The sequence below is a fragment of the Cupressus sempervirens genome, chromosome 3, assembly GCF_028749045.1.
Source record: "Cupressus sempervirens isolate cs-2001-9-10 chromosome 3, ASM2874904v1, whole genome shotgun sequence".
Lineage (NCBI taxonomy): Eukaryota > Viridiplantae > Streptophyta > Pinopsida > Cupressales > Cupressaceae > Cupressus > Cupressus sempervirens.
In genome coordinates, this window is record NC_143120.1 from 800,283,957 (window position 1) to 800,311,537 (window position 27,581).

Sequence of the window (27,581 nt, forward strand, 5' to 3'; positions counted from 1 at the left end):
AGTATGTGTGTTTATAGTCGATATCATCAGACTCAAACATGTTCTGCACTCTACAATTAGGGGATGTATACGCGATTATTTGGAGCATAGATCGTATACTCGAACTCGGACAGTACTCAGCAAGCCCAAATTTTTTGACTCGGTAAAAACTCGGCAAAGACTCGGCAACTTAATAAGCTTTATTATTTCTTATAAAACACATTTTCTATTTTTCAAAATCAATTACAAAATATATCTAATGAGACCGAGTTTAAAAACCATAAAGAAGTGTTCACTGTCAGACCTCCAACACTGTCCTAATTCATTTCTCGATCTCAAACCTAGCTGGGCAGCGACACAAGAACATTTCTATCACTGCTGTAGCACATCCACGGTCCTTCACAGCAATTTCAACCTACATTTTTGCATGCTTTTATGTTTTTATTCCTTCATACTTCGAGTTCGGACAGTTGAGAGTGTTGTTTGCAAAACATGTAGGTCTATAACCAGCAACTACTTGCTAGACAACTAAATAAATTGTGGACATTCCTACAGTTGTACATCTGACCTGAGCTTTGTTGTTCACTGAGGGATTTTCAGTGTTTTTCCTTAATTGCAATTTGTGCAAGCATTACAAATGGTTTCAATTGGTTTAAGTTTAGAAAACACAAAGGAATCTCATAAAAAATACACAAATATATCACAATTTCTCACATTGTACCCATTGCAAATTATCTGATTGTTCAAACTTCAAAACACATTGATTACAAAATGACATCATCATATGAAGCTGGATAGTGGAAACAAATACAATAGCTTACTACTAAGTTACTAAATAATATCTATTATTAATTTATGATTATTTTATTTGAAAATCACCATCATAAATTTCATATCTAGGCACTTAGATATTAAAAGTTCTCATATCTTCCTCTTCTCTGCCGTACAGAAATAATGGGAGACAGAGGGTACAGTCGGAGTCCTAATGCTTGAAACTGGCTCCCTGCTTGGTGTAGTAGATTATGCTTGTGGCTCCACCATGCTAGTAGGTGGAACTGGCTCCTCCTCCACCACATCGATCTCATCTAATCCAATCTCCCCTGCTTCTGCTGTAGGCAAATCCTCCATAACTTGCCTCTCCATGTCAGCAATCTCATCCTCCATAAATAAGGAGGGATCATTATCCTGCACATTCCAATCATTGTAGGGATCAATGTCATCCAAATCAATGAGTTCATCTGGCTGGTCTTGCACCTTTTTTGTGCAAAGCCGAAGGTTATACTGCACAAAAACAAGATCATTCAGGCGTTTTTGTGTCAACTTATTACGCTTCTTTGTGTGAATGGCATCAAACAAACTCCAGTTCCTCTCACAGCCAAAAGCACTACAAGGTTGAGACAAAATTTGGAGTGCTAGCCTTTGCAAATTTGGGGTGTTTCCACCAAAATCTTCCCACCAAGAACCTGCAAATAAGATATTCAGTTTTTTTTGTAAATAAACAATATTCTAATTTCTATTAATAATTGAAATTCATAACTTGAAATATAACAGAATTCACTTTTTCTTACTTGGTGTTTGGATCCCTCTTCCTCGTACACACATTTTGGAAGAAAACAATTGACCCCTAGCTGCCTTATAGTTCTGCAACTCTGAAAGGATGAGGTCTCTTGTTGCACATATAGGTGTCATCCTCTCAATACATGTGATTAGACCCTCCATAACCTCCCCATTATCATCCGTGATGCTACCAGACTCAGAGAAGTAGAACTTGGGGTTGAGAAAGTACCCTGCTGCATGAATGGGTTGGTGGAGTTGATTATTCCACCTTCGATCAATGATGTCCCAAATAGAGGCAAATCTATTTGCATCCCCCTTGTAATAGTGTTGGATGGCCTCTTTGGCCCTATCCATCGCCTCATAAAGATATCCCATCACATTTTTCTCACCATCCACCAAGTGCAAGACCCTCACTAATGGCTCAGTCAACTACAAAGTACAAAGTAGAAAGTTAGAAACACAAACTTAAATTACAACCTGCAATGAAACAAAATGCTTCTAAAGTTCACAAGTAAAATTGAAGGATTCAATTTGAAAATTAAATGAAGTGGAAGTTACCTTCACAATCTCTAATGCTCTACTTGCAAATTCACCATCAAAAATTATTTTTACAATCTTTTATCCATCAACCTTCTTTGAGTAAGTTGAGTCTACCCATTGCTGACTCACAAACATTTGCTTCAAGGGAGTCAATAAACTAGTAATGCTTTGCAATGTTAGGAAATTTGTTGCAAACCTTGTAGCTCCCGATCGCACAAGTTCTTTGCCCTTGGTGTGCTCTCTCATCAATTGAAGAACCCATGGGTGATTATATATATATTTTGTTATATCTCTTGCTTCATCTACAATTGGTTTCACCCAATCAATTTTGCCTATGTCCTCCAAAAGAAGGTCAGGACAATGAGCTGCACATGGGGTCCAAAATAGTGTTGGATGTCTCTCTTGAAGCAACCTTCTAGCTGGCACATATGCAGCTGCATTATCTATAACAACTTGGACAACATTTTCTATCCCTACCTCTAAAACAACCTCAACTAACATTAAGCTCAAATTTTCTGCATTCTTTATGATGTTAGAGGCATCAATTGACTTAAGAAAAACCATCACTTCATTTGAAACCACTATAAAATTGATAAGAGTGAGGTTTCTTCCATCTGTCCAACCATCTGAAAGAATTGAGCATCCATACTTTTGCCATTGCTTCTTTTCAATTTGAACAATTTCTTTTGCATCTAGAATAGCATCTTGGAGCAACCTGCCACTTAAATCTCCTGGGCTAGGGGCCTTAAAACCTTTGCCTACAATTGTTAATGCCGTCACCAAACTCTCACAATTTATGGACTCCTTGCCACGTTGAAGGGAATGTTGTTATAATACCAAAAGTTTGCACAAGCCTTCTCTGCTTCCTTATGTACCTCCTTATTCCATCCAGTTGCTTCCAATGAAGGTTGTGACCCTGGCTCATTTTTAGGCACAAAATTGAATTTGATTGAAGTGGTAGAGGATGATTCACCACGTATACGTGGACCGCGACTAGAGCCAACAATGTGTTGCACATCCATCTCAGTTATTGTTGAACGTGACAAAGTAGGAGCAATGGCTTCTTGTATGGCTGCTTGTTGCCTTGCTCTCTCCAATTTCTTTTCATTTAGTGCTGCAAGGAGGGCTATCATCTTTGGTTGGACCTCTTCAGGACACTTTTTACATGGCTTGGCATCACGACAAGGAATGCTTGCAAGATGATATTTAAGGTGATTTATGCCTCCACTATGCTTCTTCATGCACCATGTACAAATAACAGTCCTTGCTACCGGTCCCATGATGCCATGTTTCCAAGTGGGGTCACGACTTCTAGCGGGTTTCCTTCCGACAGATTGACCAGCATTAGCCGTATTTGAAGCAAATGCAGAGCCAGATGCCATTGTGATAATTAAGCAACCTACAACATAAATAATAACCAAAAGAAAAATATATGAACATGGAGGTAAACTATAAAATTATAAATAGTTTTCACTAAATTTATTATATTTACAAACAATTCATTATTATGAATGTCTACTTCATAACACTTTTTGTAATGATTATTAAAAATATAAAGTTTATTTAAATCTAATATGTTTTTTAATAGTCACAAAAAATATAATAAAATATATTGTAATTAATGTATAATAGATAATTAGATAATTATATACCAAAGAAATATATAATCGATAATGATTTAAACAATATTAATTTCTATTTACATCAATATTAAAAAAAAAAAAAAGACAATAATAAGAAATGAAATTTAAATTAATAATAGGCAATGCAATACACATAATTTTAAGATAGGGTAAAATAAATAAATTTTAATTATATTTTGATGTAATTTAAATGTTTTATTATCAAATTATTTAATACTTTCAAAATGTTTTATTTTATACTATTAACAATACTATTTGAGCCTATATAAATAATATTGAAATCATTTACATTTATACAATACTTAAACATAAAACAATTTTACAAATAATAACATTTAAATCTAAATTTTTAAACATTTAAACTTTTAACTCATAAAATTTTAATCTTAATATGATCAGTTGTTCCTAATATAAAAAAGTAACGAACAATGAAATCTAACTATTAAAAAATTTGAATGATATACATTTAAAATTTAAAGTTCAAACTATATTTATATTAAATTAAAAACCTTTGAACTAAGCCATAAAAAAATAAATCAGACAAAGGTTAAACTGTATTAAATTTAAACTTAAAAGTTAAAGCTTAGAAGTTAAATCTATTAATTTTTCAACCCTCAAAAACTATATCAGACGGCAATTTCATTAAACGCAAACCCAAAAAATGTAGATACGATGCTGAAAATGTTGAATACAGACGTTAATGCTCAAAATCTTGAATTCAGAATGCAAAACGCGGAACCGCAGAATAGGTAGAGATACGAACTTTTTTTTGGTGACGAATCGAGCTGTGTGTTTATGTTGTGCTAGTAGGGTTTTTAAAGACTCGGATGAAGAAAGAAATAGAAACAATGTAAAGAGGGAAAATCAAAAAAATCTGCATCTTTCCCACTTTTTTTCCCATTTTTTTCGGCTTCCTAACGACGATGCATTTTTGGCGAGTTTTTTAGGTTTTAACTCAGAAACTCGGTGTGAACTCGCCAAGTGTGTAAACCATGATTTGTAGCTCTCCAAGCCTGCAGTATTATCTAATTTCTTCTGCTTCAATAATAACTAATTGCCATCTTAAATAAGAGAAGAGACAATTTAGAAAGCATAGTGAAAATATATACCTGTGCGTTCATTGGTGAAGACTATACACAATCTTATAACTTACATTGACATAAAAAAAAGCATTGTGTATCAATCCATAAAGGAGCGATGCCTTTTTTGTACAAAGATAGCGATTCAAATTAGTTATCTTCGCAGCGAGAGAAAGTATAAATGTGGAGTATTGTTTTGAGACAAACTCGTTTCATAATTGGAGATACAGTAATAGCGACTATTTGAAGTCAAAACTCCACACATAACAAACTATGATTATAATCTAATCGTTTGAATCAATGGAAGATAGAATAACAGGGCAACCATGTGTAGGTGGAGATTGGACTTAAAAATTATTATTATAAGTTCGGTATGTCCATAACAATAAGTCAAGTGACAATTTACTAAATGGTCCTCAACTTTAATAAAGATTAGATTAGAGAGATTCTATAACTATATGGTCAAATCGAAAAGATGCAATTTGGATTTATGGAAGGGAAGCAATGTTTCAATTTGAAAAGTCATAACTTCAAATGAAAAAAGATATAAATGTGAAAAGTTAGAGAAGGAAAGATGAGATCAATTACATTCGGATTTACTTTGAAGAAGCATTTTTTATATTTTATATTATTTTATGGAGGAATAAGGGGCTTATTATGATTTTGTAATAAAAATTCCATTATTTTATTTTTAAAATAAAATAAAATGTCTCTTGTTTATTCTTAAATGGCATGGATATTTAAAACTATAGGCGAATTGTCCTTCATAATTATATTTTAGAATTTTGTATATGATTTTGATATTAGATAAGTGGACATGGTCAATTAGCATTTTAGATTTGATCATCATAGGTGTTGTGAAATATTAAATTGTTTTCGTACCTTTGTCCAGTTTGTCTCCTTCTCAGCGGAGTTAAAATTCAATTTGGACTAATTTAAGATTGCATTATAATTGGTCAGTCACATTTGGATTATTAAAATTATTGGCAATATAAGTGCATTGAACATTATGAAGTTGTATGTAAAAATTCTCTGAAGTTGACTCAATTGCTTGGATGAGCAAAGGCACTGGTCTTTTTATTGAAGTCAGAAAATCAATATATTCCTTTTGCAAGCATCAATTCCATTATTTACAAAATTTATACAAAACATTCAATTATCAAATACTCAACATCCAGTTTTAGTTTTATTGAGTTCGAGGACCTTGCCAGTCGAAGAACTCCAAGTTTAAATTCACAATAGAAAAGCCTTGAATCAGACAGTCAGCATTTGAGGTAAAGGTATACCCGCCTGGGTGTAGCGAAACCTGAAGTGTAGGGGAATCGAGAAGTATTCCTGTTTGTTGGCCAGAACTGATTGAGAAGTCTTGTTGGAGAAGTGGCAGGCTCTTGGATTTCCAATCTGCGGTTTTGGGAATGACAAGTTTTCCTCATGATGTTTGGATGGCTCTTTGGGAAGCATATGGAGATCCACGAGTCCCTCCATTTCCAGAGGACATTCTATCTTTAGTCGCTTCAGTAATGGTTCCTCCACCTCCAAATGATATCCCACCTCCTGATGCTCCTATGATTCTACTGATCTAGTTCCAGCCATAGATGCTTCTGATTCAATGCAGCAGGAAATACACTGTCTTCCTACTTTAGCTTCATGGAATGACTTCCTTCCAGACATTGCAAAGCTGTTCGTGGAGTCTCACATTGAAGATGTGGGGACATCATCGATCACATCCGTCTTCTCTTTGTTGAGGAGACTACTTCATGCATTGTGGAGACTGATAGTGACACCACCGATAGGTTACCGTATAAGCACATTTCACATGCATACATTGCCATAGTGATAGATCCAACACAACATTGTACACATAGTCTTCCAGCTCCAGCATTAATGGATGGCTTCTTGATAGATATTTCAGGTTTGTTCGTGGAGTCACACATAGCAGATTTGGGAGACATCATTAATGATATACATCTCTTTGATGACAACGATCCTTCTTCAATTGTTGTGAGGGCTCACTCTGACCCTCATGTACATTCTCTACATGATTAGTCTTCACAGGTTGATGTGATTGTGGATCCTTATGAACAACAGTTGTAGGAGGTCTCTTTACCATTTGAGGAGATAGTTGGTTCTTTGGGGTATGTTCTACATCTGTCCTTGCTCGATCTGCACATGTTCTTTTCCACAGCATTGGAAGGGGCGACAGTCAGTATCAACACGGGGACAGTTGAGCAGGTTTCAGTGACATCATTCATCTTTGGGATTCTTTCTACGCATAGGGAAGCATCTCACTTGTACCTCTGCCATTGTTTCTTCCAAAGGGGAGGAACATTATTCAGCATCATTGGATCAGCTTCTACATTGGAGCAGCTATCATTGATCGATGCTCTACATTTATGGTGGCGGACTACCTTGTCTCTTCTATGGGGAGGACTTTTTCCTCTTATGGGGTTTTGTCCTTCTCCTAATTCTCTTTTGTACATACTTGATGTATGTCGTAATGGGAGGGTCTTGATTACTCCATCCATCCATGCATCTTGTTTTTTCATCTCTCTTTTTGAGGGAGGGTTTATCCCATGAGGTTTTCCCTCTTTCTCCGCTTTATGAGAGATTGCATTTCATTATGTACATGGGTACCTAACATAGCCTAGTAGCTGGGACCCATCTTGCATTTCATCCTAGCTTCAAGTTGCACTTAAGGGGGGGTGTTAGTGTAAATAATTATTATTTACGCTTTACTTAAGTTTACTTAGGATAAATGCATTATTTAATTATTTCTTAGGTTAGACACTTAGGAGTTTGCGTACTCATTTGAGTTGTCATGTTGACAACACTGGAGTAAGCAACTCTAATTCAGCACATGGTGTCTACAACACTGGAGTTTGCATAATTAGCTGAGTTATCATGTAGACAACATAGTTATTTGCACTCCTATTTTAGCACATGGTGTCTACAACATAATTTTGTGTGCTACACCTTTGTAGGCTTATCCTCTCATCATCGCACTTACTCCTGTGCTGAATGGAGGATAACCCACACCTGGTGGACATGTGCCTAGTTGTATGACTTATCATGTTGCTGATTCCTAGGCATTCTAGAAGCATTCAAGAGGCCTTTATATACAAGCACTCCTAGTGTATTTTCACAACATTGAATTGAATACATATCGATATTTTGATCATACTCTTTTGGTCTACTAGTTGTGCTTGTGCTTCAGTTCCTTGATTTTGGGTGATTTTGCCCTAAGGCAAATTCTTACAGTATTGTGTAGTGAACCCTTCAACATCTTATTTAATTGTATTATATGATCAACTTGTTTAATGTTAGGTGAAATGATTTTTTTTTACTCTTGATCTTACTACCTCTCTTTTTTTAGAGCCTTGTTATGACATCTTGACTACATTTTGATTATATTTGTGTTCTAGTTTTTGTATCTATACCTTTCCCTTTATTAGCCTCCCATGCCTATGGCCCTTGTATTTTTTGCTTCAACTTGAAGTGATTTAAGAAAGCAATTGATTTGGACATGCACTGGATGGGGTGAATTTGAGTATTATACCTGGAAAAGGTGTATATTGATGTAATAACTTTCTCTACATGGTATGTGAAGTTGTTTATTTCCCTCCCCCCTTGATTCATGGTCACAACACCCATGTCATAGAGGCATTTTAGGACCGCTTTCAATCTTGGTCAACCACCTCTGACCCCAGTTTTTGCAATGACATCTCTAACGAATACTTTGTTTGAGGGAAGTCAACAATTCAATGGAAGAAGCTACAATACTTTGATACGTATAATGTTGATCTTTGAATAGAAATGTCTTGATAAAACTAATTTGGGCAAGACTCGTTATCCTAAAGATGAAGACAAGGAACATGATGCATTTGATGACCAATATCAGGAAGTTGTTGCACTCATCAAATTTTTTGATCATAGATGATTAGATACCATAGATTCCTTCTGGCAAAACATCTAGAGAAATTTGGAGCCATCTAAAAGATTTGCATTACACCTAAGATAAGAGCCGAGCATTCCAAAAGCACATGCTCTTTCATGATGGATGATGCACACGTTTTCTTACAAGATTATCTTAATAAAATCAAGAACGTTCGAGATTAGCTAGAAGTAATTGTACGCAAAATGGAAGAAGACATGGTAGTGATCACCATGAAAAGTCTATCGTCTTCCTATGACCACTTTGTTGAGACACTCAACATTGTTTTAACCAATGTTGACTTAAGGTTCTTCGATCTCTCCACAATTAATTTACAACAAGATCACTAGAAACAACAATTCGGTTGTGGTACTAGTTTGTCTTTCATTAAACAAAGGCTTCACAACCCACTATCCTTCCCCTCAATCTTGCCAGTAGACATACTCTACTCCGACATTAGAATGCTCAAAGAAGAACATTTGGTGCAATTATTGCTATAAGTATGGTCATATGAAGTTGGATAATGCTTAGCTCCACAAGCCAAGCAAAGTGGATCACTACCTAAAGCAAATGAAGTAGAGCAAGTTTGCCTTTTATGTTTTAATGGCAAAATAATTGTAGACCATGTGAAATCTTATCATGACCCCACGGTTATACATGATCAAAATACTAAATATTAATATGGTTAAAATATAATTAATTAATATATTATCTCATATAGATACATGAGATAATTGTTAAGCACTCCTTAAAAGTAAATGCATATACGTAAGTGACATTAAAGAGATTAATAATGGATAATTATTGTGATCTTGATAGTTAGACATTTAGCGATCACAATAAATACTGTCAAAAGTTATAAGATAATAATATTAAATATCATTGTCTAATAAGATAATAGTCTATTACTATTCTATATATATCCTAATAATAATAACCTTCCTGAATATTAAAAAATCACATTATGATATTTTTTAAATGCCACCTTCGGTTTAGGGGCCCACCTACTAAGGGTATCGGCGCATCACCTTGGAAAGTGACCTTCGGGCATGTAGTTAAATGGATTCCCAATGAACAAGGGGAGTATAAAAATAGAAGACAACAAAGATCAAAGCAAAGTACGAAGGTCACTAGCAATCAATAACCACACTCAGCCTTGCCACATCAAATTTGGTGGAAAGTGATATAGGTCCCCTGTGATTACCTTTGAAACCGAGGAGTCCAATACATATAGGACAGACGAGAATACATATAGGCCTGATAAAATACAAGGAACACCCCCATTAATGACACAATCAGTGCATCGCTGATTGGCATCAGCCAACTCACAGTTTCATTGGTGTTAGGCACTCACCTTGTAGTAATACCTTGCATTGGTATAAAACAACAAATAATCCTATCCAAGATGGAAGGTGGAGAAGATTGGTGGAACAAGTCATAAACACCCGATAGCATTGAAAAAGTGTAGAGGTCATTTTGGAAGATAACATGTAACCATCCATTAATAAGGGAATGTAAAAGATATAAAGTACAAAGGAGGAATATGGTGGACCATTTAATCAAGGTAGATTAAGGAATAGGAACCCTCGTGTTAGGCACATCATATTTACGAGTGATCATACAAGCAGATGATCACCGTTTCACGTCAATGCAATATCATTGATCTAGAGACTCAGTCTACTATTGCAGTGGGTCTTGATAATCATGGTCTATTTAGACTTGTTAACTTTGGTGATTCTTTGGAGTTTGCCATAGTAGCTGTGTCAATTAATGAACTCTAGCATCAGCGGTATTGGCACCCAAATGTGCACTTTCTCAGTTTGTTTGGCAAGATCTTGTCATGGGACTACCAAAGATTTGGACCTAGAACATCAGAGTTTGCAGAGCATGCCAGGCTGGTAAGCAACATTGGACTTCATTTTCAGACAAGTCCTCTTGGAGAGCTTCTAAGGTACTACAACTAGTCCATGCTGATATTTATGGTCTTTTAGTTACGCATTATATTATTGGGTCCACATATTTCTTACTTTTGCCGATGATTTTAGTTGTAAAATGTGGGTGTATTTCCTCTATAAAAAATCAGAGGGGTTTGTTTTGTTTCAAAATTTTGAAGCATCTATAGAAAGAGTCTAGTCAACATATTGTTTCTCTTAGAACTGACAATGTTGGAGATTTTTTTCTTTTGTCTTCTTGCATTTCTCTGAACAACATGGCATAAAGTGCTAATTAACAACACCCTACACCCCTCAACAAAATGGCGTCGTTGAGTGGAGAAACTGCACGATCATCAAAATGGCCTTCTCTATACTTGAACACAAGAATGTTTAAATGAAATTTTGGGCTGAAGCAGTCTACACTACCGTCTATCTTCTGAATCACTCTCTAACTGTAGCTGCCAAGAAGAGGACTCTAGAAGAGGCTTGGTTAGGCTGTAAGCCCAAAATCAATAATGTTTTTGGCCCACCACTTTTGACGTGATCCTTGATGTCATTTATCTTCTCAGTTGCTCTCCTATAGTATCTATTAAGTAGAAGACAAGAGTCCTAGTTAGGTCAGAAGCCTAGAATTAGTCATCTCAATGTTTTTTGCTCCATTTTTTTTGTTTGGATCCTTGATGCTAAACACACCAAGTTAAATGAGAAGAGCCAAAAACTCGTGGTAATTGGCTACAATGATAATTAGAAAGCCTACAATTTTTTTGACATTGAGATAGATCATCTCATATTTAGTTGTGATGTGGTCTTTGACTAGGAATGAGGGGCATCTCTGTTGGAAATATAAGAGGAGTGACTGAGAGGGGAGGGGTGAATCAGTTACTACAAAAATAAATCCCAGACTCCTTAGATGTCAATACAGATCAAAACATAAACTCTGATTAAATCATATTCTGCTTTTACTCAACAAACACACAGGAACTCAGTTTACACTAGCAAACGTTGTAGCTTGGCAAATACTGAGAATCAACTTTAACTTGGCAATAACAAATTGTACTGATCTTAATGTGATTTAACCTTAAGTTTAAATTAGTTGCATACATATAAGAAATAGCATGAACATAAGTGACACCAAGATTTAATATGGAAACTCAATTTGGGAAAACCCATCAATTGCAACTAGTTATTGATTTTCACCTATCTGAAGTTAGCCCTGTTAGGAGCCAGCCCTGTTAAAGGTCACAAAGCACACTATTAGGTGCGACCCTGTTAGAGGATTTGATCACCCTGTTAGGAGTGGCCTTGTTAGAGGTCTTAAAGACACTTCAAATCGAAATGCCACCTTGTTAGAGGATTTACAAATAGCTGTTAAGTCAACTCTGTTAAGAGATTTAGATCATTGCTACAATGGTTAGAGAGTAACAATGAGATGACCTGATTTTTGATGCAACTGAATTGCTGATTACATATCTCAATTCTTGCTTACATACTTGATCCTTTCTGATCGTATGTATCTTTGCAGCTCAACAAGGATATTTTGCTTATCCTTCTAATTCGCTTCCTCGAAGCATCCTCAAATCTTCTGTTATATTTCACACATTCAATTCTCAAATTGCCCCTATATTTATATCTTACACATTGTCAAGCTAACTTGAATATAACTTAAGATATTTAATATTCATCTCCCCAGCCAGCGAGAACCAACAATCAAATCAATTGAACTCAATATGCCAAAACAAGAAAATCCCTTGTTAGCCAACCCTGATCGGTAGATACTAACTCAAAACAATTTTCCTGTGTTAACCAAGTGAACTCGGTTAACTCACTTGGTTAACATTGCATATTCACAAAGTTCCTTTGGTAACCGAGTGAGCTCGGTTAACACTGGTTCCATTCAATATTTTTTTCATTAATCTAGTGAGCTCGATTAACACTCAACTTTTGCAAACTTTCTTTTGAGGCCTGAGTGAACTCGGCAGACACTGTCTTTTGAACTTGACAAACTTTGGAATGCTCGACAGACACAGGAAATTGTCTTCATCGCCCAAGTGAGCTTGGTATTCTCTGACTAGTAATGATATGACATTTTGTGTACCATCAAAGACAATATACAATTAATCAATTGTTTTCAACAATCTCCTTCTTTGGCATTGATGGCAACACAACATGCCATAATACAATGAAATTTTTAGAGCAAGACTAAGGTAAGGAACATATCCTTAGTTTCATTCTGATTCTCATCCATGAGAACTTCCTTTATCAGTGTGAACTCCCTTTGCCTTTAGTTTCTCCCTCTATCAGCAAATCTCTATCTTCAACATCTTCTGATAGCAAGTTTTCCTTCTTTGATATCAGACCAAGTTCTCCCTCTTTGACATCTCTGGAAATAATAAAATTTCTGTGAAATATATGCTCTCCCTCTTTATAAAATTTCTGTGAGATATGACACTAAACTTCTCCCTCTTTGACATCTCATGCCAAAGACATTATTCAGTAAATATCAATGTACCCCATGTACTGATTCATTTGCAATGCATTCTTGTAAATACTGCATCAATTGTCTGATGTTTAACATGCTTTGGTTGATGCATCACTAAACTTCATTTAAGGATTCTTTGATATATTAATTGCACTGGTGTTATCACAGAAGATAACCATTGGATCCTTGATCTCTACCTTTATACCTGCCAAGAGTTGCTTGAACCAAACAACATTGGAACAATTAACTGTTGCTGCCACATATTCTACTTCTGTTGTGGACTGAGAAGTACAATTTTGCTTCTTGCTTGTCCAAGACACTAGTATTTTACCAAGAAAAAATGCTCCACCACTGGTGCTCTTTCTGTCATCAACACTTCCTGTCCAATCAGCATCTGTGAATGCTTTCAAACCCAGATTGCCTCCTTTTTTGTACCATAACCAATAGTCTTCAGTTTCCTTCAAAGACCTCATGATTCTCTTGATTGCCATAATGTGATTTTCATTGGGATTTGCTCCGAATCTTGCTACCATACCAATTGCTAATGCAATATTAAGCCTTTTGTGAACTACATATTGCAATTTTCCAGTCATTGATCTGTATGTGGTCTGATCTACCTCTTTGGAGTCACCATTTTTGGAAAGCTTATGTCTAGTAAACATAGGTGTTCCAACTGGTCTTGAATCTTCCATTCCAAACTTCTTTAGTATCCATAGATGCCATCTTTCTTCTGCTGGATCTGCAATCCAACAATTAATTTTATCACTCCAAAAATCATCATTTCCTGTAAATAAAGTGTCATCCACAAAGATTTCTGCCAACACAATCTTCTTGTCTGGTCCTTCTTCACTCTTTTTTGCAAACTCATCAATTCTCACATGTGCACTTTTTATGATTTTATGGGTGGATAAATTCAAACATTTATATGCTTTACTTTTGTAGGAGTATTTTAGGAATATGCCTTCATCACCTTTGACATCAAATTTACCTTTCCTAGATTCCTTCAAGATATAACATTTGCTACCAAATACTTTCAAGTAACTTACATTAAGTTTGTAGCCATACCATAGTTCATAAGGAGTTTGATTTGAGTCTTTCTTCAACTGTACTTTGTTCAAGGTATGCATTGCAGTATTGATTGCAACATTCTTTTCTATTATCAAGGTTCTTGCACAATCCATGATGGATTTGTTCCTTCTTTTAGCTATATACCATTCTACTCTGGTGTACTAGGGTTGATACTTGTCTCTTAATTCCTCTTTGAATGTAGAATTTATTGAACTTATTGGAAATGAATTCATCACCTCTATCTGATCTCAAACATTTTAGCTTCTTTTTAGTTTCTTTATCTACTTTTGCCAAATACCACTTAAATTTTTGAAAAGCTTTCGATTTTTCTTTTAGATACATTACAGTCATCATTCTGGAATAATCATTAACAAATAAAATTAAAAACTTGTCTCATAGGTCCGCAAAGGTCTGTATGAACCAACTCCAAGACTTCTTTTGAATGATAGTTCTTGCTTTTGAAACTATTCTTTCCCATCTTTCTAATTTGACAATTTTTGCATAGACCCATATCAAATTTCCTTAAACTAGGAACACCTCTTACTCTTTTGTTCTTGCTTACTTTGATTAGAGTATCAAAGTTTACATGACATAACCTTTTATGCCACAACCAATTTTCTTCTACTTGAGCAATAAAACATGAACTTTCACTGAGATATAGGTAATATAGATTACCTTTTGTTTGTTTGCTAGACCCAACCGGATTTCTTTTTCCATCTAGCAGTTTGGCCTTCCCATTCATGAATTCTACCTTAAATCCAATGTTATTCAATTGTGCCGCACTCAGTAGATTATGCTTTAGTGCTTCAACCCAATAAGCATTATCACATCTAAGTTCATTGGTTAGTGAGATACAATCTTTTCCCTTTATGCAACAAGGTTCATTGTTTCCAAATCTCACACTACCACCATCATAATTTTCCGTGTGTTCAAACTTTGTTTTATCATCAGTCATATGATGTGAGCAACCACTATCAATAATCCATGTATCATTCTTGGTAACATGATATATAAGTGCCATTTTATCTCCTTCATCATCAGATTCATCTTTTACAACAATTTATACCATTTCATCATCTTCACTACTATCTAAATCTTTAGTTATAAAACAATATTTATTACCTTTGTCCTTGTAGTGCTTGAAATTCTTGAAATCCTTGTTGCCTTTGTACTTGTTGTGCTTCTTTTCATCTTTGTCTTCTCTGTTTGGACATCTTGCAACAATGTGTCCAACTTCTTCACAAGAGAAATAGATTAAAGAAATTTTACCTTTATACTTTCCTTTGCCTTTGGGATGCCTTCTTGCAAGTAATGCTTCAATGGCTTCAAGATCACTATCAGAACTGTCTTCCTCTTCACTTTCAAATTGTTTGCTTTTAGACTTTTTAGCTTTCTTCTTGAGTGATACCTTGGCTTCAAATGCAGACTCAAGATTGCTAGAACTAGGAGTATAATTATCATAGTTATTTAGTTCAAATGTAGTCAATCTTTCAACTAGAGCATTCAAAGTTATCTTCTTATTTGGATCACATCTCATCTCTTGAATAGAAGACACTCTGCTTGCATAGATAGGAAGAAGGGTTTTGAGTACCTTGCTTACCACTGTTACATCTTCAATTGTTCCTCTAGAGGCTTTGATAGCACTGATACTGGCTTTGAATCTCTCAACATATCTTGCAATGTTTTCATCCTCTCTCATTTTCGTCTGATCATACTGGCCTCTCAAGCTTTCTGCCTTGGCTCTCTTTATGTTATCATCACCTCCATAGATATCCTTCAGTTTCGTCCGCATTTCATGAGCAGTAGGACATCCTTTGACTTCATCAAATTCAGCATAGTTAAGAGCTGATGCTATGTCAATCATTGTGATATTATGATTTTTCTTTTCAACAATTTCTTCTACAGCCATTGTACCAGTAGAAGTTTTGTAGTAGTGTTTAAGTATTTCAAACCCGAATCACTGATGGTTGTCAGATGCAACTTCATAAAGTCTTGCCATGAATCAGTTACTCCATTAACAAATCCTAGATCCCTTAGATGTCAATACAGATCAAAACATAAACTCTGATTAAACTATATTATGCTGTTACTTGGCAAACACAAAGAAGCTGTAACTCGGCAAATACTGAGAATCAACTTTAACTTGGGAATAACTGATGATACTGATCTTAATGTGATTTAACCTTAAGTTTAACTTAGTTGCATACATAAAATAAATAGCATGAACACAAATGACACTAAGATTTAACGTGGAAACCCAATTTGGAAAAAACCACCAATTGTAACTAGTTACTGATTTTCACTCTTTTGAAGTGAGCCCTGTTAGGAGCCAACCTTGTTAAAGGTTACAAAACACAATGTTAGGTGAGACTTTGTTAGAGGATTTGATCACCCTGTTAGGAGTGGCCTTGTTAGAGGTCTTTAAGACACTTCAAATAGAAATGCCACCTTGTTAGAGGATTCACAAAGAGTTGTTAAGCCAACTCTGTTAAGAGATTTAAATCATTGCTACAATGGTTAGAGAGTAACAATGAGAAGATTTGATTCCTGATGCAACTGAATTGCTAATTGCAGATCTCAATTTTGGCTTGTATACTTGATCCTTTCTGATTGAATGTATCTTTGCAGCTCAACAAGGATATTCTGCTTATCCTTCTAATTCGCTTCCTCTAAGCATCCTCACACATTCAATCCTCAAATTGACCTTATATTTATATCTTACACATTGTCAAGTCGGCTTGAATATAATTTAGAATACTTAATATTCATCTCCCCAGTCAGCTAGAACCAGCAATCAAATCAATTGAACTCAATATGCCAAAACAAGAAAATCCTTCGTTAGCTGACCTTGCTCGGTAAACACTAACTCAAAACGATTTTCCTGTGTCAACCCAGTGAACTCGGTTAACACTGCATATTCACAAAGTTCCTTTGGTAACTGAGTGAGCTTGGTTAACACTGATTCCATCCAATATCTTTTTCATTAATTGAGTGAGCTCGGTTAACACTCAACTTCTGCAAACTTTCCATTGATGCTCAAGTGAACTCGGTAGACATTGTCTTTTAAACTTAGCAAACTCTGGAATGCTCAGCAGACATAGGAAATTGTCTTCATCGCCTGAGTGAGCTCGACATACATTGACTTGCAATAATATGACTTTTTGTGTAACATCAAAGACAATACACAATTAATCAATTGTTTTCAACAATCTCAACTCTCTCCCGCCATTTGCTATTTCTATGATCAACCTCTTCAATGCAAGACTAGGTTTCTATCTTCAATTAGGTCCACCTAATGGGAGGGCTTCAACTATTCTATTCCTTCTCCTACAGGATGACATAGATATGCAATTGCACCAATTGATTTTCCTCAGTATTCATCCAATCTTCTATTCGATGAACTTGATCCTATTGCACATTTGCATCTGATGTTGACACTTCTACCTTTTGGCGTAATTGGTGGGCTAAGATGCTAGGTGTTCTTCTTGATGACCTTCTCATCAAAGGTAGAATTTCTCAAAAGAAGAGAAAACCTTTTGATTTTGTAAACATTTATAGTGTGTACGAGCCTCAAACATACATAGAAGCATAAGAGCTAACTTAGTGGGAACAAGCTATGGACATTGAGCACAACAACTTGATGAAGAACAACACTTGGGTATTTCAGATCTTTCTCCAAGGAAGAAAACCATTGGATGCAAATGAATCTATAAGGTTAAATAATAGGGCTGATGGTAATTTAGATAAGTACAAAGCTTGTCTTGTTGTCAAAGGCTTCTTTGAGTGTGAAGGAATTTGTTATTGGAAGACCTTTGCTCCCACAACAAAGATGAGCACCATTAGTTTAGTCCTAGCCATGACAACTCAGTGTGGTTGGAAGGTTCATCAATTGGCGTCAAGAGTGCTTTCTTCAATGATGAGTTACAGAATGAGGTCTACATGGTACAACCTCTTGGATTCAAGGTTGTTGGTAAAGAACACTACATGCTCAAACTAGTGGAAGTACTGTATAGCCTAAAACAGGCTCCTTCGGCATGGTATATGAAAACTTAAAAGTACCTTACAGATCAAGGTTTCTAGAGGACTCCTTCAAGCTCAAATCTGTATATCAAGACTAGTGGCAGTGATATTTGTTAAAGTTGTAGCTTCAAAACAAGTCTTCAATGTTCTTATACTTTTTTCGTATAGCTCGTCTTTGTGCTTCCTTGCTGACTGGAGGTTTAGCTTACGCGTTATCATTTTTGGTTCACATCTTTGCTTCCGTGACCTTATGTATCATAAACATTTATTGAATGCTCATGCCACTGTGAGATGATGTTCTTATGACATCATGTATAGAAGTTTTATCTTTACTTGACTTCTCTATCAGTTAGCGGAGTGTCTACATGGCATCCAAACAGTTGTATTTATGAATGGTGCCAGTTTCCTGCTTGATGGCCATCCTTCATTGTTAATAGACTCTGGTTTATCTTGCTTGTGCTCGTCACTATATTGCTTCTTTTAAATGGCGAGTGCTTTGAATTGCTTCTTTGAAATGGTTGGCGCTTGAACTTCACTTGTTGGTGCCTCTTCATTCACTCGTGGTTGTCTCTTCTTTTATTGGTTGGGCCTCTTCAATGTATATGTTATTCTGAGCAAAGAACTTTGTATAGAGTCGGAGCTCTTTGGTTCTGATAGAGGGCCACACCACTCTACCCACTCACAATCAAGAATGAAACAATATGAAGATAGAGATGACAAAAATGCTTCATAAAGCATCCATTAATATTTGAAAATTCACTACAAGAGCTTACACTTGAAGAGCTTCTATTTTCCGAACTTGATTACAAATGATAATAAGCCTTGCTTAAATAGGCACTTCTAACCCAAGACATTACAAACACAACCAATGTGGGATAAAAGGTAAATACAACTACCTTTAAATAAATATTAAATTCCCACCCAAATACAACTAAGCACCCAACAAATATTAAATACATGATTTATCCAAAACCTTCTAGAATTTCTACCTACACACCTCGATTAATGGAATGACAACTATTTTTCTTATTTTTCTATTTACGCCACCTACGCACCTTGAAAATAGAAATTTCTCTTTTCTTTTTCTTTTTTCCTCCTTTTTCCCTTTTTTTATTTTTTATTATTTCTCCTCTAATTTTCGTCACTTTTCTCTCTCCTCCAGAATTTTTTTTTTTTTTAAAAATTTTAAATTTTACATTCAACATGTCTCCCCTTTATTTTGGATGCAAGATGCTCCTGCATCAGGTTCTGTACTGTATTCAATCTATATGTGATCGATTCATTTATGCTTTATCATATTGCTTAGTATTGAGCATATTGGTGAGATTGACCTATGATTCTTGTGGATTATTCTGCCATTATTTTCCTCAGCTCCACAGGTCTGGCTATTGTTGAGTGTAGGACAGGTTGAGATCATGTAGGGGATTATTCAGTTGTCATAATGGTTTGAAGACAAGGAGCCTTTGTTTTCTTATTGTTCTGCAGATTTTCTTGATTGATATCATTCTAAATTATTGTTTTATGTGTATTTGTCGTCCAGTTATGATATTCTATGATTGGAAGGAAAAAGTTGGTGATTCTGATTTTCTTAACATTCTTGTGTATTACATGATGCTGAAGTTGAGCGTAAGCTATATTGCTCTAAGTCTGACAGTTTTATGGTATCATGAGGAACATTGATTGTTAAGTGTTAACAATCCTTGTAAAAGGATTTAATAATGATTAAGTTGCGAGCTTTGTATTCATACTTACTGTATTCAATAAAGGATTGTCGTTTGGTTAATCTGCATTTCTTTCATCTCAAATTGAAAATTTGTTTGAAGAATCCATTTCTTCTGCTGCGATTTGGATAAGGAAAGAGAAAAAGGTTGGGTACCTTCATCCTGCAAATCCATTATCACTATTGACATTGGGAGTTGTCTGTATGTGCTGCTATTTCTCTGCTGAAGCAGCGTTTGGATTATATGCATGTGTGATCTGAATTTTGGAGGTGGCATGAGGTCTGGTTGAGCAGCATCTACCTTGATAGAGCTGCGTTTCATCTACAACAGCAATTTCATTCCATACTGTTGCTACACACTTTTGTATTAAGGTTGCAATTTATTACTTCATCAAATATTCAGCCTCATCTTGCATTCCAGGTTCATTTACAATTGAATTGTTACATACATGAATTGTATTTGTAGATCTTTCTTACTCAAAGAAATGGCAATTAAGTGATTTTAATTCCAATAATTTGTATTTGGCTTTGCACTTTCAGGCATTCTCTATGTTTGAAAAAAAAAAAGCAATAAAAGAGAGAAAATTCTTCAGGACAGCTATAGAGTGAGTAGTACAATACAATACAATACACAATGTTTTAAATTACAAAGAGAGTATCCTTATAATAGGATATTAGAAAAGCTGAAGGAGAAAACCCTAAAGAATTTTAAGATGCCTAAGTTTAGCTTTAGTGTAGAGTACAATAGACTAATAATTAAATTACTAATAATTAGCCACATTATGATAACTATAACATCTCCCTTAAGATGAATTTAGGGAGAAGCTAAAAGCAACTAAGGATAAAAAATACATGTAACAATGCATGAAAGTAACGATGGGCCTTGACAACTAGGCCTGATGAGGTACCCATGAACGAAAGAAGATGAAGACTAGAAGAAGCCTTCAAACAAGAGAATGTCCCAAAAAATAGCAAGAAAGGAAAGATAATGAAGAACACCACTGCAGCATGAAGAAGTTGCAAATATCGTCAAGAAGTTACTGCTGATATGAAGAATCTCCACTAAGATAGAACTAACCAAGTAGAGAAGATAGTAATCTACATGAATGCCCTCAAATGACACTACTTGAATCAGGAGGCAAATAAAGACAAACTATTGAACTCTAAGATACAGATGGCATAAAATACAAAGGCCTGAAGAGTTGATCAATCGAACCAAGGAAGCATTAGAACCAATAGTAGAAACCCCCCTATAATGTGGACAAGGGAGAGGTTATAGGTATATTTAGAAAAGGATGGTCAACAAGAACTGCTTGAGGAAGAACCAAGAACAACGAAGGTGTAGAGGAAGTGCATAATAGTGTCATGGAAGGATCAATTTTTTGACCCATATCATGAGGCTAATGTTGTGGAAGAAACACCCTACAAAAATAGATGACAAAATAAAGGTGAATATTGACCCCCCATGACACTTTATAGTTTAGTGCATGTATAGTAAGACACAAGATGTGCTAGAGCCCAAGCATACAATGCATAGTGACACTTTAGCTCAATGCATTTGCATAAAGAAAATGCTTACAAAAGGATGTCTACAATGATCAGAAAGGACAAAAGGCTGGAAATACAAAGATAACAACCAAAGACGAGTCATCCCACTCCAAGAAAGAAATCCCCAGACCTAAACCATCCATGATATTCACCAAAGTGCAAAAATGCAAAAAATGAATTAAAATATACGTAGATCAGAATTTAGAAAAAGACGTATATCACTGTAAAGATCACAAAACCAACATTTTAAAGATATAAGATTTAAAAAAAAACAGATTCCAGATGCTCAAGTTAGTGTCCGTAGAGTGCAAAAAGGAACCTTCGACTTTAATTAAAAATAAAAATAAAAATAAAAATCAACTTTTTTCTAAAAATTGTATTTTTCTTTAAAAATAAAGTACTTGTAAAACCTCGGTTGCTGAGCTCTTCTATTTAGGCCTGGGTCTTGGTACTGGTACAATTTTAGTACTGGTTCTTCTGGGGTACTTCATGGGTTCTCTACGAGTTCTTCTGAAAGGACCTACAGTGAACTTGGGCACCTAGGAATTACCCCAGGGTGGTAGGTTAGTTTATGTATGTATTTCTGATTTGTTCATCAGCATGTGCTTTCTATGAACTTTAGATATTGCCTTGCAACAACTTGGTAATATTATTCAAGCCAAAATTGTTCTATGTAATGCCCTTAGTTTATGACAGTAGTGAACAACAATCTACTTAGTTTATGGCAGTAGTGAACAACAATCTACTTAGTTTATGGCAGTAGTGAACAACAATCTACTTCGATTCATTTGAAGATCGGGTATTGATTTTTTTATTTGTAGATCTAAGGACATGACTGTTGATAGATTTGTAAAAGCCAGCCAATAGTTATGTTTGTCCATCATGTTCATATTGATGTCAATTGCCAATACATGTTATCTGAAACTATAACAGTAATACAATTAATTTATTTATAACTTTATTGGCCATTATGAATTTATGAGTATCACTCTTCTTTTATATTTGTAACTCTAATGTTTTAACATACGTACATGCATACATATACGGGCAAACCCTTACTTGCAAGAGAGGTAAAATTGTTATACCTACGTACCCGAACTCCGTATCCGTACTTGAACCGGAACCCGAATCAACAACTTAGTATAAAACCTTTTTATACATTTATGAAAAGTTGCATAGTTTTGAAGTATATTGACATCATCTTTGCAGGTACTACACCTGCAAGTTCAAGCTGTCATGTTGGTTTTATATGGGCCTAAATTTGATTGCCTTCAAACTCTCAAACACTTTGTTTCTTTTGTCATAAGAAGTAGGTGTTGGTTTTTCGTTCATATCTTAAAAGCTACCTAGAAAAAAGGCTACCCTAGAAAAAAAAGAAAAAAGCTACCCCTAGATCCAATAAAAATAACTTAAAAACTCTATATTCAAAGCCCTCAAAGCTTTTAAAAATTTTTCAACAAATTTGATGAAAAAGGGCCCAAAATTTCTTATGTAGAGAACATAGGCATACAGTTTTGGAGCTCTAGTACTATGTAAGAGTTGAGGGAGAACTCCACAGCTCCCAAGAATCACTTGCATGCAATGCAAATTTGTCACAGGAGAGAAACAAAAAAAGGCTATGGAGGCCATAAGTTTAAAGATCCTTACCTTTAGGTTTTCTAATATCCTTTTATAAGGATACTCTTTGTAATTAAAACATTGTGTATTGTATTGCATTCTTTTTTTGCACAATCTATATGACTCCTCGTTTTTGGATCATTACCTTTTTGGCCTCCATAGCTGTTTTGCTTCTCTCCTGTAATAAGTTTGCATGAAGGAAGTGTAGGAAACATACATAATTCAATGAAGGGCTTGTGGAACAAACCTTGAATTCTTTCTCGCAGCAAATACAGGCTTTTAAGAAATCTTCCTCTTCTCTGTTTGCACACATCAACTATGTGTACTTTGTCCTAGGTATCTTCTATCGTCCATCCTATTTTTCCCAAAATTTTCCCATTTCTTGGGATTGAAGCTTATTTTATCATTAATCTCACAACGGCCTTACCTTCTCCATGTTGCAAAGCCCATGCCATGATCATTGAATAAATGTTTGTGTTTGTTCGATGACTATTTTCCACCTTGTAAAACATCCCTCCCAGCAACATGTTAATGACCATGGCGAGTCTGTAATGGACAAAATTAAATATTTTGTCCATCCTCACCTTCTATGAATTTTCTTGTTAAAGGCAAGTGAGTGTAAATGCGCATGCGATCTCTGCTCAAAACCATATCAAACACTTCACTGCTTTTTCTCTGCGATTTGCAATTTCTTTATGATGTTGAAGGCACACACCTCTCAACCTTTCAACATGGTTGTTGATGAGAATAGTAATAAAGGCATGCCACATCTAGCTTTATATTCACATAGAAATTATCACATCAGGACTGTCGGCTGCATGTCGCATTTATGGGGTGCCACAATTTGTTCGAGCATGAATGTTGCAACTAAATGGGTTTCCTTTCCTCAAATTTGTCATCTTGGAAATCCCTTGTTAGACATGATTAGGCTTAATGCCTTGTTGGACATGATGTCAACCTCTTTATTCCCTTGCCTTCTGATGTGTGATAATTTGAAATCTGTAAGAGATGCCAATTCATCCTTAATTTTGACTATGTGGTTCTATAGGTGCCAAGCTTCCATGTCACCTTTGATGACGACATTTATAATAATCTGTGAGTCACCTTCCACATGAGTTTCCTAGCCCCTAACTTCTTGGATTGATTGTTGCCAAGAGAGCACTTCAACTTCCACCACATGGTAATCTTGGATTATGAATGCACCTGAAGGGCCAGTGTTCCCCTTCGAGGCTCCATCAAAATTACATTTTCACCACCCTTCGTTAGGTTTTTTCCCAAAATCTTGCATTGAGCAGGGGAGGAGAAGGATCAACTCCAAAACACCCATTGATGGGTTAAAATGTTTTTGAACCTTGGTTGTAAGCACTACAGGGAACAAGCCCCACTATTTCACCAAGGGTCAAAGGTAACAACTCTCCATTGAGACCCATGGTAGATAACGATCCTATGGGTACTTGAACCTTAGTTGTAGGCACTACGTGCAATAAGTCTCACCATTTCACCAAAGGGCCAAGCCCTTTAATGTTTTTGAACCTTGGTTGTAAGCACTACATTCAATAATCCCCACTATTTTATCAAGGGTTAGGAGCACCAATTCTCCATTGAGAACCATGGTAGAGAATGACCCCATGGGGGACTTGAACCTTGGTTGGAGGCACTACAAGCAAGAATTCCCACCATTTGACCAAAAGGCCAAGCCCCCCCAATTCTCTATTATCACATTAGAGAGTGAACCCATAAGCTTACATAACTCGTTTTATAAAGAACAATCTGAAACGCTTTTGAAATGTAAGTCATACATAATTTAATTCTTTTCTTTAAGGTTTCATCATTTGTCAAGGATTTATCACGAGATTTACTTATAAGGTTGCTGCCTAAGAGCATTTCTAACAAAAATACTTCACATTCACATAAAGGATGGGTTGAACCCATTTACTCAATTTGTATTCCAATGCTGTAGCTGTAGGGAGAACCTAATAACAGTATCACTTGTATCAATGGTTTCTATATTTCAAGCAACATTGAGCTGGGGCAATAAGTTTAACAATTCTCTATTATCACATTAGAGGGTGAACCTAGAAGTTTACATAACTAGTTTTATAAGGAACAACCTGAAATGTTAGTTATCCATAATCTTATTCTTTGTTTGAAGCTTTTCATGATTTGTCAAGAATATATCAGGAGATTCACTTATAGAATGGCCTTCCGGAGAGTATATTTGACAAAAAAAACTTCTCATTCACATGAAGGATGGGTTGGACCCATTTACCCAATTTGTGTATTCCAATGTTATGGATGTAGGGAAAACCTTATAACAATATCACCTACACAACCAAACAAAGATTAGTTTATTTTTCTAACTTGCCACTTTATCAAGTGGAAATGTTCAATAGTATTGACAATCTATATGAAAGTTGTCTCATCCCAAAACTCTAGAAATAGGCCAAGAAGATAAATGTAAAGAGAAACAACCATCATCGGATCAAATTTTGGGTCAAATCCTAGCTTCCATCTATAAAGGGGAAGATATTCTTATGAAATAATCAAAACTCCCCATAAGAACTTGAAGGAGATCTTGCTGAAGGTAAAATTTGAATATAAACATACCACCAACCCAAGCACTAACCAGCAAATGGCCTTTGCGTTTCCATTTTTCAGGGTCCTATTTTCCTAACATTAGGATAAAAAGAGGAAAACTTATGGATTAGTGCCCTCGATTGGATCAACTTTTTAGTTTGACAACTTTAGAGCAGGACCACTAGAAGTTTTTCAAAACACAGGAACTTCTTGCAAACAGTTTCCCTTAGAAGTAATAGAGACAATAAGAGTTGGCCACACGTGATCATTTATTAGAACCTACCTATCAACATACCAGCTTGTATTTTATCAAAACCTACATGTGATCATTTTTTGAAAACATAAGAACTTGCAAATGGTTTCCTGTAAAAGTCACAGGAACACCATTAGAGTTGGCCACATGTGATCATTTTTAGAACCTACCTATCAACGTACAAATCTGTATTTTGTCAGAAACATTGCAGGAAGAGTGGAGGTCACTTGTAGCTTTCCTGAGCTGTTAGCACCCATTCCTGCCCAAACTAAAATTCAAAATTAAAAAAGAATTGACGGTTTTCTGCTAGTGTGCTATAAGTTTTTATACTTAATGTGGTGTTACTTCATTATTAGCATAACGATTAAACATCTTTGTAAATAAAGTGTAGTTGAACATTATATCTAACAACATATTATATCTTACTATAATCATAGTTTTCTAGTGTGGGTGTGTTTTTGTTCTAAATGCTTTTTAGGTTGTCCTTATTTGTTGGAATGAGTTGTATGTTGTTTGATTTGCAATATTTATATAGATTGAAGATAATGACAATCAGAAGGAAAACCCATACATCATGTAATGTCACCATTTTTGGCCAGTCTTTGTAGTTGGCTAAGTCAGTTTAGTATCGCAACCCTTGTGAGCTGGCAGTGAAATTTGAGGGTCTCAGTTGTGGACTTACTATTTTTATTAAGTTTATTTTTGACAGTCGCCATATTTGGCAGTGCAATTGGTGGTGTTGGCAGTTGGTTGCCACTTGCTTTGATGGGTCTATTTATTGCATGGGCTCATTTTTATTAATTAATATTTAAAGTTTACATTATATAAGGCACTTTATTATATTTAATATTATAAAATGATATTGTGTTGATGAAGCTTCTTAAGTGGAGTTACGCTTGGGAAACTAAGTGCCTTTTGGGGTTATAATTATGAGCTCATCATGAAGGAAAAAGCATCTGATTATCTATTTCGTGTTTGTTGCTCGTGAAGAGTTTTCTGTGGTTGGTGATTTCTATGACCTTGGTGAAGTGTAAGGGTTTTGATTATGAGTGGTGCATTTAATCGATAGCTGAGATATTATGGATTAAATTATGAGAATTATTAATGACATCTTGTAGCTATGTTTAGTGCGGTTGGAAGTATTTATTGTGATTGATCTACTGTGCCTGTGAGTATATCAATATGTTATAACTTCTCCTCTGTGTTAGCTATGATTGAGAAGTCGATTCATGCCAAGGAAATTGTCTGGTTGGCGAGAATTGTTGCTGCCATTAACCATTATTACTTGTGATTCATTCTAGAAATTTGCAGTTCACATTGGGAGACTGCCGTTATCTATCCTGGTAGTGGCGTTGCATATTTAGGGTCGTTTTTTTTTTTTGGATTGATAAACGACCGAAGCCTAGATTAATTATTGTTATTTTTTGTAATTAATTATTATTATGTGTTAAGCAAATTCGAACCCAAGACCTCCCACATGAGAGGCTCACAAGTTACTATTGTGTTCTAGGCTCTTGCATCTATTTAGGGTTGTTTCTATTTGAAGAAAGGCTGATAGTGTTTCTTGAGGGCTCATGTCACCTTTTCCAAGCCTTGCAAACATTGCCCAAAGCCTTGCGATTTGGTTCTTGGGGTT

The 27,581-nt window shown here is 35.5% G+C and overlaps 1 protein-coding gene across 2 annotated transcripts in view; it reads left to right on the forward strand.

The window, feature by feature from the left end:
• LOC149569217 (ARM repeat superfamily protein) overlaps positions 1–27,581 on the forward strand; it is a 280,021-nt gene that overhangs the window by 27,181 nt on the left and 225,259 nt on the right. The gene's annotated exons all lie outside the window — the stretch shown is intronic.